Below are 16877 nucleotides of genomic sequence, written 5' to 3' on the forward strand. Positions count from 1 at the left end.
TGAGTTAATAAATGTAATAGAATACAACAAACAAAACCGCCATATTTTAACTGTATTAGGGACAGCATCATGGAGAAGACAGGAGGAAGATTCAGAGATGACAAAGGAAATACAGGTTATTCAAAAACAAAAAAGACATAAGCAAATGTATGAGAGGAATATTGAAGGCCCACTTGGAGGCCAGTAAACAGATTTGTCTGCCTGGAACTAAGAGCTCATGTAGGAGAATGCCTGATACAGTGCTCTCTATTCCTTTCCCCTAGAGTTTGGCGTGGACACAAACAGTGCTCATTAATTATCTATGTAAAAGACAGAATGAATTCCAACTGCAGCTAGTCTAAAATGCTAGATTAAGCAGAGCTTCCCAGTAAGTATACCAAGGCATACTGGTGTGCCCAAATTAGGTGACGGCTGTACTGAGAGGGTGACTCAGCCCTTAGAATCCAAAACCTCTAGTCGTAAGACGGCTTGCTTCCTACCCCAATGTACCACACAAATATCATCGTTTTCTAAGTGTACCATGCCATAAAAAGTTGGGAAACATTGAGTTTAAAATATGGCTATTAGGCAGTATGTAATGGGTCAAAGAAAAAGAAGACTAAATAGAAGAGGATATACTGTACAACAGTCATTGCCTAGTTTGCTGGTACTGTGGAAAATCAAGAGGGAAAAGACAAGGAGCAAAAAGAGCCATTCAGGGCTTCCCTGGTGGCGCAGTGGTTGAGAGTCCGCCTGCCGATGCAGGGGACACGGGTTCATGCGCCGGTCTGGGAGGATCCCGCGTGCAGCGGAGCGGCCGGGCCCGTGAGCCATGGCCGCTGAGCCTGCGCGTCCGGAGCCTGTGCTCCGCAACGGGAGAGGCCACAACAGTGAGAGGCCCGCATACCAAAAAAAAAAAAAAAAAAAAAAAAAAAAGAGTCATTCAAAACTGCTGTTAATAGGCAAGGCCCAAAAACCAGGCCTAAATTAGACTAGCAACAAACGAGATAAAACAGGTTGTGAAAGAGTAAGTGCTTAGAGGCCAGGTTAGTTCAGTTCAATAAACACTTATTGCTGCCTATTATGTGTCAGCCATTTGCTGGGCAGTAGGGATTTAAAGTGAAGAAATTATTCCAGTCATTAGGAATTTTTTTTTAACTGTAGAAACAATTCCAGGTTTTCTTTAATACATTCTATTTCACCTTAGCTTGAAGAATAAAGGAAATATTAAAAGGTGTTACATACTGCACTATAAACCAAAGGTGGTTTTAACTTACTGAAGTTTCCAAAAGTAAGCCTTTTTCAGTTAAAAGGCTCAATATCAGGACCCTTAGGGCTATGAACAGAATCCTGTGGCACAGTCACCGAAACACAACAGCTGTACGAATAGTTCTTAATATATTTGTTTCTGAGCAAGTGTTAGAATACATGCTATTGGCAAATTCCTTCTAGGCTTTAGGAGAAGATAGTAACAGCTATCATATATTAGGGGCTCACTATATATCAAGCATCATGCTATTTTACATATATCATTTTATCCTCCAAATATCCCCAAAGGGTAGGTATTATTATTCTCACTTTGTTCATAAAAACCAAGGCTTAGAATATTATCACCTGTCCAAGGTTATCCAGCTAGTAAAATGGCAGAGCCCAAATTTAACACAGGCCCACCTAACTCTTAAGTCTATGTTCTCATTAAATGCATTTTAATAAATAAGTCATTCAAGAAAGGGCTTCAAGGAAGACACCTGAGATACAAAGAAAGAAGAGCCACTGAGGCAAACATGGGCAAGGCCCACCTGCACTTTTCTAGGAGAAGGTGTGCTTGCCGAAGGCTTACTGCCTAGATCCACATTATAAGGTCTGTGTTTTAGTTTTTCATTGCTGCTGTAACCAATTTCCACAAATTTAGTGGTGTAAAATACAGATTTATTGTTGTACAGTTTTATAGGTCAGAAGTCTGACATGAGTCTCACTGGTCTAAGATCAAGGTGTCAGCAGGGCTGTATTCCCTTCTGAGAACTCTAGGAGAGAATCTACTTCCTTGCCTTTTCCACCTGCTAGAGGCCACCAGCACTCCTTGGCACGTGGCCTCTTGCCATCATCTTCAAAGCCAGCAGTGGTGGGTTGAGCTCTTCCCATACTGCCCTATCTCTTGTTCTTCCATAATCCCATCACCCTTTCACCACAGAAAGGTTCTCCCATTATAAAGAAATGTGATTATGGTGGATTATCTAGGCGTGTCCAATCTAATCTCCCCATCTCAAGGACTTTAACTTAATCACATCTGCAAAGTCCTCTCTGCTGTGTAAGGTAACAGGTTGTAGGGATTAGGACACAGGTATCTATGGGGGTTGGTGGGGGCATTATTCTGCCAACCACATTCTGACTAAGAGAGTGGTGCCACTCCATGTTTGAACCATCTAACTAGCCTCCTCATTCTGGTTCCATATGTGCCAGGCAACTTACTGACAACACTTTAGCTTCCTCTACAGCTTACTTATAGGGTCAGTCAGGGGTTGAGGGTATTTAACAGGTCTACATCTATGATAAAATAAAAAAAAACCACTTGAAAATCATGATTAAGAAGCTGTATATAATGAGATATATCTAAGAATGCGGTTATATGTCACTCTCTTTGATTTACAAGACTTTTATCAACAAAGATTAGTTACAGTTTTCTAACTGTACCTGTGTGATCAATCAAATGGTTTGAAGTAGAATGTCCTTGGAAGGCAGCAGAGAATTTCAAATCAACAACTTGTAAAACTTGGATCACATGGTTGCCTAGGGCTGGAATATTGGGGGAGAATAGACAGTGACTGATAATGAGTATGGGGTTTCCTTTTGGGAAAATAAAAAATGTTCTAAAATCGATTGTGGTGATGGTTGCACAACTCTGAATAACAAAAAATTCATTGCACTGTACATTTTAAATGAGTAAATTGTATGGTATTGAATTATCTCAATAAAGTTGTTAAAAGAAAACTGGGTCACAAAGAGAAGGCAATGAGAGGAGGATCTGATTAAATACTAGGATGAAATGGGGCCGGGGGCATCTTATGATCTTAATGAAGATTCTTCCTTAATGTCTACTACTTTCCTCCTTCTTTCCTCTACTCTAGCTTTTTATAGATTCTGCTCTTGGAAAAGTCACAACTTCCCACCTCTTTCCTGTTTCTTAGTTTACTAATCAATCAGTATACACATACAACATATACAACAAACTTATTCCATAAATTATAAATAACATAGAATGTGATTCCAATGTTAACTCCCTCTGCTCTTTACTAAAGAGTAAGTATGGATGAAAGGAACGTTCCCATCCTGATCCTGTTTTAGATGCTCATGTTTTGTCACCCTTATTCTGTATTGTGTGCTGATTCTCTATATGCCCTGAATCATTCCATGTGCCATAAGAGCCTATGTAAAATTCTTGCCTCCTTGTATCAAGATTCTCATATCAAATTCAAAGAATTTTTGTTCTGTTTTATAGTTGTAACTATTACAGTGCCCAGTAGTGACTCCCCTGATCTGTACAATGTTACTGAATGAGCTCTCTGTAGTTCTTTTCACCTGCATCCTCTTTCTCAAGAGCAATGACATTCCCTTTATCCAAATACCATAGCAGAGGAAAACCTGCATGTCAGAGGTCACTAGGTAGCTATGCTTACAAATTAGAAGGCCAGGCAAGGTTTGGCTTGAAGCTTTCCTATAGTTGATATGAAAATGATCAACTGAATAGCCACCAATGCCACCTTTGAGTGAGTGATCAAGTCTTTTCATTTCAAAGAAAACACCTCCCTAAAACGGATACATTAAAGCAGTTTAGTTAAATTAATAAAATACCTTTATCTGAGCCCATAAACAGGGGTTCTTTCAACCTTGAGATGAAATACTTACCTTATAAGGGCTTAGAGAAAATGGTTAGTTACTGTTCTACTTGAGAATTATAAGAGATCACTGTCCATTCTCAGAGTAACAGAAATACCTGAGGTTGTAACCCTAATCCATGGTATAACTATGCTTATATACTGGGTTAGCCACTGAACCACAAGTCCACCACACTCTGTCATATGATTCCATGCAATACAGTTTATTCCCATATCATGGTATGCCCATTTGTATATGAAGAACCCAATCATCCAAGAAGAAAAGATCAATATATATGATCCACACTGTAGAGTGCAGTATTACATAATTTCCTTCCTCTTAAATATGAACAACTGAGGCCTGTGTGCTGGAGCAGAGCCCTGTCAGAGGGAGGCAAGTAGCAGAAAAGGCCAAATAAGGCAAAGGGGCATGTTGTATAGGTCCCATAGGCCACTGTAGGAGCCAGAGCGTTTCCTCTGCAATGGCCAAGGGAGAAGAGTGATGTAACTTTGTTTTGTAAAAAGGCCAGTCAGACTGCTACATTGAAGAGGCTACAAAGACGAGAGGAGCAGCAAAGACTATGTCAGTATCCAGGGTTTTTTTCGTATTATAAATAGAATACATGGAAGATGGGCGAAGATGGAGGAGTAGAAAGACCCTGAGAGCTCACCTCTCACAAGCACCCCAGAATCACAATTATCTGCAGAACAGCCATCAATGAAAAAGACCAGAACCTACCAGAAAAGAGCTTCTACAACTAAAGACATAAAGAAGGACCCACACGAGACAGGTAAGAGGGGCAGACTTGTGATATCATCAAGTCCCATACCCCCAGGGGTGGGTGACCCACAACCTGGAGAATAATTATAGAGCAGAGGTTCTCCCACAGGAATGAGAGTTCTGAGCCCCACATTGGGCTCCCCACCCTGGAGGTCCTGCACCAAGAAGATGAGCCCGCAGAGCATTTGGCTTTGAAGGGCAGCAGGGCTTAATTTCAGGAGTCCCACAGGACTGGGGGAAATAGAGACTTCACTCTTAAAGGACACACACAAAATCTCACACACACCGGGACCCAGGGCAAAAGCAATAATTTGATAGGAGCCTACTGGTTTTGAAGAGCCTCTCAGAGAGGCAGGAGGGGAGCTGCAGCTCACCCTGGGGACACAGACACTGGCAGCAGCATTCTTAAGAGCTCTCTAGTGCATGGACACTCGTGTGCGCAGGTGCCACCGTGGGATCCTCCCTCTAACTCATTAATGCCAAGTCCCGGCTCCACCCAACATCCTGTAGGTGCTAATGCTGGGATGACTCAGGCCAATAACTAACTGGTGGGTGACAGGGGGACACAGAGCCATCCATCAACAGAAAGGCTGTCTAAACACTTCCTAAGCCCACAGCCACCTCTAGACATGTCTCTAGACTCGGCCCTGCCCACCAGAGGGCCAAGGCACAGCTCCACCCACCAGTGGGCAGGCACCGGCCCAGCCCTCCAGGAAGCCTGCACAAGCCTCTAGACCAGCCTCACCCACCACAGGTTAGACACCAGACACAAGGAAACCACAGTCCTGCAGGCTGCAGACACCACCTGCCCACAGAAGGAAAGACCCTCCCCTACGACCAGCTGGGCCTTAGTCATGTCCACTAGCAGGTCAACACAGGCTTTGGGACACCCTGGACCCTGACCCATCTGTGTCAGGAACTGGTCTCCCCCCGTGAGCTGTGTGACACCAGCTCTGGGATCCCAGGGCCCTGCACCCAGACTCTAGGACTCAGCTCTGCCTGCCAGTAGTTTAGCACTAACCCCAAGCCATGGCTTCACCCACCAATAGACGGGCAAGAGCCCCAGAGTGTTCTGAACCCTGACTCTGCCCGTCAGTGAGCCAGCACTACCCCAGGGACCCCTGGGGTTCTGCAGTCAGCTGCTTTGGACCAGTCCCTGGTAACCAGTAGCCGGCATCCTCTGCACAAGGCAGGGCCTGGCAACCAACAGGGCTAGGGGCCAACCAAGCCTACCAGACCACACATATAGTCAGCCCACCACAACAGAAGGACCCACACAGCCCTCAGAGGGGGAACCCCAAGAGCATATAGCTTGGGTAACAAGTGGGGAACGTGCTGTTGGGACATAGAAGATGTATCCTACAGAAGCCTACTTCTCCAAGGTCAGAAAACCATAACTAACCTACCAGATACATTAAAATACAAATAGCAACCTAGGCAAAATGAGGCAGCAGAGGAACAACTTCCAGACAAAGGAACAAGATAAAAGCCCAGAAGAAGAACAAAGTGAAGTGGAGATAGGCAATCTACCCAAGAAAGAATTCAGGGTAATGACTGTAAAGTTGATTAAAGAAGTCGGCAGAAGAATGGATGCACAGAGGGAGAAGTTAGAAGTTTTTAACAAAGCGTTAGAAAATATAAAGAACCAGAGAAAAAGATTACAATAAAACAAATGAAAACTACACTAGAAGGAATCAACAGTATACTAAATGACACAGAGGAACAAACCAATGAGCTGGAAGACAAGAGTAGTGGAAATCCCTGATGCCAAACAGAGAAAAGAAAAAAGAACAAAAAGAAGTGAGGACAGTTTAAGAGACCTCTGGGACAATATCAAGTGCAAAATATTCATATTATAGAGGTACAAGAAGGAGAAGAGAGAGAGAAAGGGGCTGAGAACATATTTGAAGACATAATAGCTGAAATCTTTCCTAACCTGGGAAAGGAAACAGTCACCCAAGTCCAGGAAATGCAGAGAGTCCCATACAGGATGAACCCAAAGAGGAACATATCAAGACACAGTGGAATTACAATGACAAAAATTAAAGATAAAAGAGAATATTAAAAGCAATAACGGAAAAGCAACACATCATACAAAGAGAACTCACATAAGGCTATCAAGTGATTTTTTTAGCAGAAACTCTGCAGGAAAGAAGGGAGTGGCATGATGTATCTAAACTGATAAAAGGGAAAAACCTACAGCCAAAATACTCAAGCCAGCAAGGCTCTTGTTCAGATTTGATGGAGAAATCAAAATCTTTAGGACAAGCAAAAGCTGAAACATTTCAGAACCACTAAACCAACTTTACAACAAATGTTAAAGAAACTTCTCTAGGGACTTCCCTGGTGATCCAGTGGTAAAGAATCCACTTTCCAATGCAGGGGACGTGGGCTTGATCCCTGGTCAGAGAACTAAGATCCCACATACCGTGGGGCAACTACTGAGCCCACGCACCTCAACTAGAGAGCCCACGTACCGCAAACCACAGATCCCACGCACTCTGCAGCCCACGTACCACAACTCCAGAGCCCACGTGCTCTGGAGTCCGCACACCACAACTAGAGACAGAAAACCCAGGTGCCACAACTAGAGAAAAGCCCGCACACCACAACAAAGAGCCTGCACACCACAACTAAGACCCGACACAGCCAAAAATAAAAAATAATTTTTTTTTTAAAGGGACTTCCCTGGTGGTGCAGTGGATAAGACTCCACACTTCCAATGCAGGGGGCCCGGGTTCGGTCCCTAGTCAGGGAACTAGATCCCACATGCATGCTGCAACTAAGAGTTTGCATGCCACAACTAAGGAGCCCGCATGCCGCAAGTAAGGAGCCCACGTACTACAACTAAGGAGTCCACGAGCCACAACTAAGGAGGCTGTCTGCCACAACTGAGACCTGGTGCAACCAAATAATTTTTTTTTAAAAGAAACTTCTCTAGGCAAAAAAGAACACAACTAGAAACAAGAAAATTACAAAATGTGGGACTTCCCTGGTAGCACAGTGGTTAAGAATCCACCTGCCAATGCAGGGGACACAGGTTCGAGCCCTGCTCCAGGAAGATCCCACATGCCGCAGAGCAACTAAGCCCGTCCATGCGCCACAACTACTGAGCCCATGTGCCACAACTACTGAAGCCTGCACGCCTAAAACCCATACTCTGCAACAAGAGAAACCACTGCAATGAGAAACCCATGCACCACAACAAAGTATAGCCCCTGCTCGCCGCAACTAGAGAAAGCCCATGCACAGCAACAAAGACCCAATGCAGCCAAAAATAAATAAATAAAAATAAATTTTTTAAAAAAAGAAAATTACAAAATAAAAAGGCTCAAATGGTAAACATACAATAAAAGTTAAAAAGAATCACCCATGCACAAATTTAGGAGGAAGACTGTTTGCTTTTTTTCGTTTGTTTTTATGGCTGCGTTGGTTCTTCATTGCTGCATGTGGGCTTTCTCTAGTTGCAGGGAGCAGGGGCTACTCTTTGCTGCAGTGCGCAGGCTTCTTATTGCAGTGGCTTCTCTTGTTGTGGAGCACGGGCTCTAGGCCAGTGGGCTTCAGTAGTTATGGCACGTAGGCTCAGTAGTTGTGGCACACGGGCTTAGTTGCTCCACAGCATGTGGGATCTTCCCAGACCAGGGCTCAAACCAGTGTCCCCTGCATTGGCAGGAGGTTTCTTAATCACTGTGCCACCAGGGAAGTCCCCTTAATTTTTAAACTGAAGTATAGTTGATGTACAATATTATATGTTACAGGTGTACCTCATCACCAGCAAAGTCCCTAGCAGGAAGATTAAAAGACAAAAGTAGTAAAATCATCTATATTCACAATAAGTAGTGAAGGGATACATAAAACTATTCTATGTAAAATATGATATCGAAAACAGTAATTGTGAGGAGAGAGTACAAATGCAGGGGTTTTTAAAAAATGCATTTGAAATTAAGAGATCAGCAACTCAAAACAATCACATATATATAAAGACTGCTACATAAAAACCTTATGGTAACCAAAAGCCAAAAATCTATAAAAGATATACATACAAAAAATAAAAAGGAATGTAAACATAACACTGAATATAGTCATCAACTCACAAGACAACAAAAAAAAGGGGGAAATGATGAGCTATGAAAATAACCCCCAAGCAATTAATAAAATGGCAATAAGAACATACATATAATTACCTTAAATGTAAATTGACTAAATGCTCCAATCAAAAGACACAGACTGGCTGAATGGATACTAAAACAAAACCCATATATATGCTACCTACAAGAGACTCACTTCAGATCTAAAGACACACAGAGACTGAAAGTGAGAGGATGGAAAAAAGTATTCCATGCAAATGGAAATCAAAAGAAAGCCAGAGTAGCAATACTTATATCAGACAAAATAGGCTTTAAAATAAAGAATGTTACAAGAGACAAAGAAAGACACTACATAATGATCAAGGGATCAACCCAAGAAGAAGATATAACAATTGTAAATACACATGCACCCAACATACAAGCACCTAAATATATAAGGCAAATGCTAACAGACATAAAAGGCCAAATTAACAGTAACACAATAATAGTAGGGGACTTCAACACCCCACTTACATCAATGAACAAATCATCCAGCCAGAAAATCAATAAGGAAACACTGACCTTAAGTGACACGTCAGACCAGATGGACTTGATTGATATTTACAGAGCATTCCATCTGAAAGCAGCAGAATACACATTCTTTTCAAGTGACATGGAACATTCTCTGGGATAGATCACATGCTAGGCCACAAAACCAGTCTCAGTAAATTGAAGAAAATTGAAATCGTATCAAGCCCTTTCCCGACCACAACACAGAAATCAACTACAAGAAAAAACAAACAAACAAACAAAAAACCACAAACAGGTAGAGGCTAAACAATGTGCTACTAAAAAACCACTGGATCACTGAAGAAATCAAAGAGGAAATCAAAAAATACCTGGAGACAAATGAAAGCAAAAACACAGCAATCCAAAACCTATGGAACACAGCAAAAGCATTTCTAAGTGGGAAGTTTAAAGCAATACAAGCCTACCTCAGGAAACAAGACTGAACCAGGAAGAAATAGAAAATATGAACAGATCAATCACCAGTAATGGAATTGAATCAGTAATTTAAAAACTCCGAACATTAGCAAGGTGGCTGGACCTAGAGACTGTCATACAGAGTGAAGTCAGAAAAACAAAAACAAATACTGTATGCTAATACCTATATACGTGGAATCTAAAAAAAAAAAAAAAAAAAGGTTCTGAAGAACCTAGGGGCAGGACAGGAATAAAGACACAGACGTAGAGAATGGACTTGAGAACACGGGGAGGGGTAAGGGTAAGCTGGGACAAAGTGAGAGAGTGACATGGACATATACACACTACCAAATGTAAAACAGATAGCTAATGGGAAGCAGCTGCATAGCACAGGAAATCAGCTCGATGCTTTGTTACCGTGTAGAGGGGTGGGATAGGGAAGATGGGAGGGAGATGCAAAAGGGAAGAGATATGGGGATATATGCATATGTATAGCTGATTCACTTTGTTATAAAGCAGAAACTAACACACCATTGTAAAGCAATTATACTCCAATAAAGATGTTTAAAAAAAAAATTACTCCCAACGAACAAAGTCCAGGACCAGATGGCTTCACAGGTGAATTCTACCAAACATCTAGAGAAGAGTTCATACCTATCCTTCTCAAATTATTCCAAATAATTACAGAAGAAAGAACATTTGTGAACTCATATGCAGCCGGCATCACCCTGATACCAAAACCAGACAAAGATATCACAAAAAAAGAAAATTAAAGACCCATATCAATGATGAACATAGACCCAAAAATCCTCAACAAAATACTAACAAACATTATCCAACAACACATTAAAAAGACCATACACCGTAATCAAGTGGGATTTACCCCAGGGATGCAAGATTCTTCAATATACGCAAATCAATCAACGTGATACACCATATTAACAAATTAAAGAATAAAAACCATATAATCATCTCAGTAGATGCAGAAAAAGCTTTTGACAAAATTCAACACCCATTTATGATAAAAACTCTCCAGAAAGTGGGCAGAAAGGGAACCTACCTTAACATAATAAAGGCCATATATGACAAACCCATAGCAAACATCATTCTCAATGGTAAAAAACTGAAAGCATTTCCTCTAAGATCAGGAACAAAACAAGGATGTCCACTCTGGCCACTATTATTCAAAATAGTTTTGGAAGACCTAGCCATGGAAATCAGAGAAGAAAAAGAAATAAAAGGAATACAAGTTGGAAAAGAAGTAAAGCTGTCACTGTCTGCAGATGACATGATACTATACCTAGAAAATCCTAAAGATGCCACCAGAAAATTACTAGAACTAATCAATAAATTTGGTGAGGTTGCAGGATACAAAATTAATGCATAGTAATCTCTTGCATTCCTATACACTAACAACGAAAAATCAGAAAGCAAAATTAAGGAAACAATCACATTTACGATGGCAACAAAAAGAATAAAATACCTAGGAATAAACCTACCTACAGAGGCAAAAGACTATACTCAGAAGACAATAAAACAATGATGAAAGAAATCAAAGATGACACAAACAGATGGAGAGATATACCATGCTCCTGGATTGGAAGAATCAATATTGTGAAAATGACTATACTGTCCAAAGCAATCTACAGGTTCAATGCAATTGCTATTAAATTACCAATGCCATTTTTCACAGAATTAGAACAAAAAATTTTTCAATAGCCAAAGCAATCTTGAGAAAGAAAAACGGAGCTGGAGGAATCAGGCTCCCAGACTTCAGACTATACTACAAAGCTACAGTAATCAAGACAGTATGGTACTGACACAAAAACAGAAATATAGATCAATGGTACAGGATAGAAAGCCCAGAGATATACCCACGCAGCTATGGTCACTTAATCTACGACAAAGGAGGCAAGAATATACAATGGAGAAGAGACAGCATCTTCAATAAATGGTGCTGGGAAAACTGGACAGCTACAAATAAAAGAATGAAATTAGAACACCCCCTAACACCATACACAAAAATAAACTCAAAATGGATTAAAAACCTAAATGTAAGACCAGACACTATAAAACTCTTAGAGGAAAACATAGGAAAAACACTCTTTGACATAAATCACAGCCAGATCTTTTGTGACCCACCTCCTACAGTAATGGATCTAATTAAGCTTAAAAGCGTTTGCACAGCAAAGGAAATCATAAACAAGATGGAAAGACAACCCAAAGAATAGGAGAAAATATTTGCGAACGAAACTATGGACAAAGGATTAATCTCCAAAATATACGAACAGCTCATGCAACGCAAAATCAAAAAAAAAATAACCCGATCAAAAAATGGGCAGAACTCTTAAATAGACATTTCACCAGAGAAGACATACAGATGGCCAAAAGGCACATGAAAAGCTGCTCAACATCACTAATTATTAGAGAAATGCAAATCAAAACTACAATGAGGTATCACCTCACACTGGTCAGAATGGGCATCATCAAAAAATCTACAAACAATAAATGCTGGAGAGGATGCAGAAAAAAGGGAATCCTCTTGCACTGTTGCTGGGAATGTAAATTGATACAGCCACTGTGGAGAACAGTATGGAGGTTCCTTAAAAAACTAAAAGTAGAATTACCATATGACCCAGCAGTCCCAGTACTGGGCATATACCCTGAGAAAACCATAATTCAAAAAGACATATGTACCCCAATGTTCACTGCAGCACTATTTACAATAGCCAGGACATGGAAGCAACCTAAATATCCATTGACAGATGAATGGATAAAGATGTGGTACATATATACAATGGAATATTACTCAGCCATAAAAAGAAATGAAATTGGGTCATTTGTAGAGATATGGATGAACCTAGAGTCTGTCATACAGAGTGAAGTAAGCCAAAAAGAGAAAAGCAAATATTGTATATTAACGCATATACATGGAATATAGATAAATGGTACAGATGAACCTATCTGCAGGGCAGGAATAGAAACACAGATGTAGAGAATGGCCGTGTGGACACAGAGGGGGAAGGGGAGGGTGGGAAGAATTGGGAGATTAGCTTTGACATATATATATATATACTACCACGTGTAGTACACATACTACCACATCTAATGATGACCTAGACGGGTGGGAGGGAGGACGGGGGGAGGTCCAAGAGGGAGGGGATATATGTATACATATAGCTGATTCACTTCACTGTACAACAGAAACCAAACACAACATTGTAAAGCAATTATATTACAATTTTTTTAAACAGAGAAAGAATAGTCGTCAAATTTGGTCTTAACCTTTGGTTAAAATAAATTTTTAAATCTCTAATAGTACTAATGGCTGTGCAATGCTCAGTTTTTCCACATGAGTTATAACTTTTAAAAATGTATTTGTAGCAAATGGGCAGCACAGAGTCATAAGCCCAAAGTTCATCTCAGTTCCTCCATAACATTAACCAGGGTTTCAATGGAATATTCTGCTTAGACTTAAGTTAGTAGCCTAATATTTTCAAATGACCAAAAGATGAATTAACTATTAGTTGATCCATATGAAGATGCCATTGCTATAGGTCAAAACAGTCAAATCTTGGCAATTTCATGTAATCTAATAACAGCTTTTTAGACATTCAAACTATACTCTAGAGAAAAGCAAATACACACAAAAAACTGTTTACATGATGTGAAAATACATGTAAAAACGTTTTCAAAAGAAACAACTAACGCAAAGGTATAAAGAGAAATAAAAATAGTGGGCTTTATGAGAAGGGGGAAAAAATCAGGTAGTTCAACAGGTTATTGAAATCCTGGTAATGATCAATAAATTTATTTCTGCTTCACCTTTTATGAAGAGGCTGTACTTAGTAAATCACTGAGTAAGCTGCCTCAATAACACTACTGCTATCAAGTTTACTTGCAACGATTCCAACAAAGAAATTAATTTCTTCCTGACAAGAAAAGGTTATCTGAAACGGGGAAAACACAGGAGGCGGAACTTTCTGCTAATAAAACAGGTAACAGTCTAGGCACTGAATTCAGAGCTGTTTTATGCTCTGCAAGATCTGAATTCCTTGTAGCTCTACTACCATTACTTTAGACACACACACACACACACACACACACACACACACAAGTATATGAAGATATATAATTGCCTATTAACCTGTTTTTGCAAGGTTCCTAGTTTTAGCACTGAAAGTTCCATGATCTAGAAACCCAAGCCTAGGCAAACTGGGATGATTAGCTACCCTGATGTACAGCTCCCAATCCATGCACATGCGTGTGCTTGGGTGCTTACACCCCCACACACACCAATCTACATCCCAAACTCCAAAGAATGTTTCCTATAACTTATAAGGAATGTATTAACTCTTCAGAAAATAAGTGCTGTTATAAAATTATCTAAAAGTTATTACTTGTTTTATGACTGTATAAAATAAAATATGTAACTGGCCATGATCAAATCTGAGAACATGGAAACTACCATTCATCACAAATCATCAGACACACTCTTTCCCAAAAAGTTTCATGTGTTGACAAGCATTAGAATTGGTCACTTCTTACAATTACGCTCCCTTTTGTAAATATGAGGACAAACTCTGTGGCACTCTATAGGTTCAAATCTCAGTTTCACCACTTATAAACAATGTATCTTTAGGAAAAATTGCTTGACCTCATTAATTCTCTTTTTCCTACTATGTAAAATGGAGCAATAATAGTACCTACATCAAAAAAAAAATAGTACCTACATCATATGGTTTTCATGAGTACTAAATGATGCAATGTATATATAATATTAATTATATAGAATATGTTACCTAACATGTTATGGAAAACCCTGAATGAACTTTTTGGCCAATCCAATACTTAGTACAATACGTAGCATAAAATTAATTCTCAATAAATGTTACTTACTACTATAATTGCTATTAGTACATTGTACAGGTAAGAACTTGCAAGTGCTTTGAAAGTGGCAGTCACCCATTCCTGTCTTCTTTGGTGGACACATTTTCTATTAAAAATAATTTATTTCCTTTTATAATATTAAGATTTCCAGGATTATACTTTCTGACTGTAAAAACTAAGAGAATCTTGAATAGTTTTAAAAAAATAGTGTCCTTATATGAGATTAATTACTTCTTTTTTTCCTTCCTGCCTTTCTTTCTTCCTTATTTATTTATTTATGGCTGTATTGGGTGTTTGTGGCTGTGCACGGGCCTTCTCTAGTTGTGGCGATTGGGGGCTACTATTTCTTGCCATGAGCGGGCTTCTCATTGCGTGTCCTCTCTTTCTGACTGTAAAAACTAAGACAATCTTGAATAGTTTAAAAGAAAGAGTGCCCTTATATGAGATTAATTACTTCTTTTTTTCTTATTATTTATTTATGTTTGTTTGTTCATTTATGGCTGTGTTGCGTCTTCGTTGCTCTGAGCGGGCATTCTCTAGTTGTGGCGAGCGGAGGCTACTCTTCGTTGCCGTGTGCGGGCTTCTCATTGTGGTGCCCTCTCTTGTTGCGGAGCACGGGCTCTAGGCATGCAGGCTTCAGTAGTTGTGGAACGTGGGCTCAGTAGTTGTGGCACATGGGCTTAGCTGCTCCACGGCATGTGAGATCTCCCTGGACCAGGGCTCAAACCCATATCCCCTTCACTGACAGATTCTTAACCACTGTGCCACCAGGGAAGTCCTTATTACTACTTTATATGGAATTTCTTCCCATTATTGAATTTCAACATTGGATACAATAGTGCAAGTAAAGAATACAAGAGCTCCTTGACCCCTAACTTTAATAAAATATAATATTTAATATGTGGAAATATAGGTGGTAAACTTCTATCTGTGCTAAAAAGAACAAGTATAAAAATTAAATCAAAATAGAGTTAAATTAGATTTTAGAGTTTGAGGAAACCTTTAAAATCATCCAATCCAATCCCCTCATTTTATAAATAAGACCTAAAAAGCTGATTTGTCCAATGTCATATGGCCAGTATCAGAGATAATATAGGAATTCAAGTCTCCTGATACCTACTCCAGTTATCTATTCAACATGCTTTTCTCCAAAATCATAAGGGAAAATCACGAGACAAATTCCTATTCCAAAATTTCTAACAAAAACCAGGAGATGTGTTGAAAAGGATAAAGGAAAAATAACTAGTAGTATGTAGTAGAAAATATACTTGGAAGTCTAACAGAGCCAGCTCTGTCACTCCTTCCCTATGTGTCAATGGGCAAAGTACTGACTCTGAATTCAGGCTCCTCACTTATAAAATGGGGGTAAAACCACTTAGGACAAATAAATAACATATAAAAAGGGTTAGAATACCACAATAGCTGGCAGTCACACAACCAACCTCTGAATCCCAACCTAACAACTTACTTATTGTTTGACCAAGTTATATAACTTCTTTGAGCCATAGAAAGGACTTTAGCACAGAACATGGCACATAATAATGGCAACAGGTTTTACTTTTATCAATACTACATATAGATCACAACTTCCTGCTGAACAATCTTCAACAGGAAGACAATGGAATTCATCAAAAAAGATACCCCACATCCAAAGACAAAGGAGAAGCCACAATGATAGTAGAAGGGGCGTAATCACAATAAAATCAAATCCCATAACTGCTGGGTGGGTGACTCACAAACTGGAGAACACGTATACCACGGAAGTCCACCCACTGGAGTGAAGGTTCTGAGCCCCACGTCAGGCTTCCCAACCTGGAGGTCCAGCAACAGTAGGAAGAATTCCTAGAGAATCAGACTTAGAAGTCTAGCAGGATTTAATTGCAGGACATCACAGGACTGGGGGAAACACACACTACACTCTTGGAGAGCACACACAAAGTAGCGTGCGCACTGGGAACCAGGGGAAGGAACAGTGACTCCATAGGAGACTGAACCACACCTACCTGCTGCTGTTGGAGGGTCTCCTGCAGAGTCAGGGGGTGGCTGTGGCTCACTGTGAGGACAAGGACACTGGCAGCAGAAGTTCTGGGAAGTACTCCTTGGCGTGAGCCCTCCCAGAGTCCACCATTAGCCCCACCAAAGAGCCCAGGTAGGCTCCAGTGTTGGCTCGCTTCAGGCCAAACAACCAACAGGGAGGGAACCCAGCCCCACCAATCAGCAGACAAGCATATAAAGTTTTACTGAGCTCTGCCCACCAGAGCAACACCCAGCTCTACCCACCACCAGTCCCTCCCACCAGGAAAC

At 40.3% G+C, this 16877-nt stretch overlaps 1 long non-coding RNA gene across 1 annotated transcript; it reads right to left on the reverse strand.

Moving 5' to 3' along the window:
- Positions 1 to 4817: 4817 nt before the first annotated feature.
- Positions 4818 to 16582, reverse strand: LOC116743573. Its single transcript, XR_004346811.1, has 3 exons — positions 16571 to 16582; positions 5468 to 5473; positions 4818 to 4957 (listed from the first exon to the last, which is right to left on the reverse strand). It is a non-coding gene; the product is annotated as an uncharacterized LOC116743573 (long non-coding RNA).
- Between the last annotated feature and the right edge of the window lie 295 nt (positions 16583 to 16877).

The sequence above is a fragment of the Phocoena sinus genome, chromosome 19 (genome assembly GCF_008692025.1).
Source record: "Phocoena sinus isolate mPhoSin1 chromosome 19, mPhoSin1.pri, whole genome shotgun sequence".
Taxonomy (NCBI): Eukaryota; Metazoa; Chordata; class Mammalia; order Artiodactyla; family Phocoenidae; genus Phocoena; species Phocoena sinus.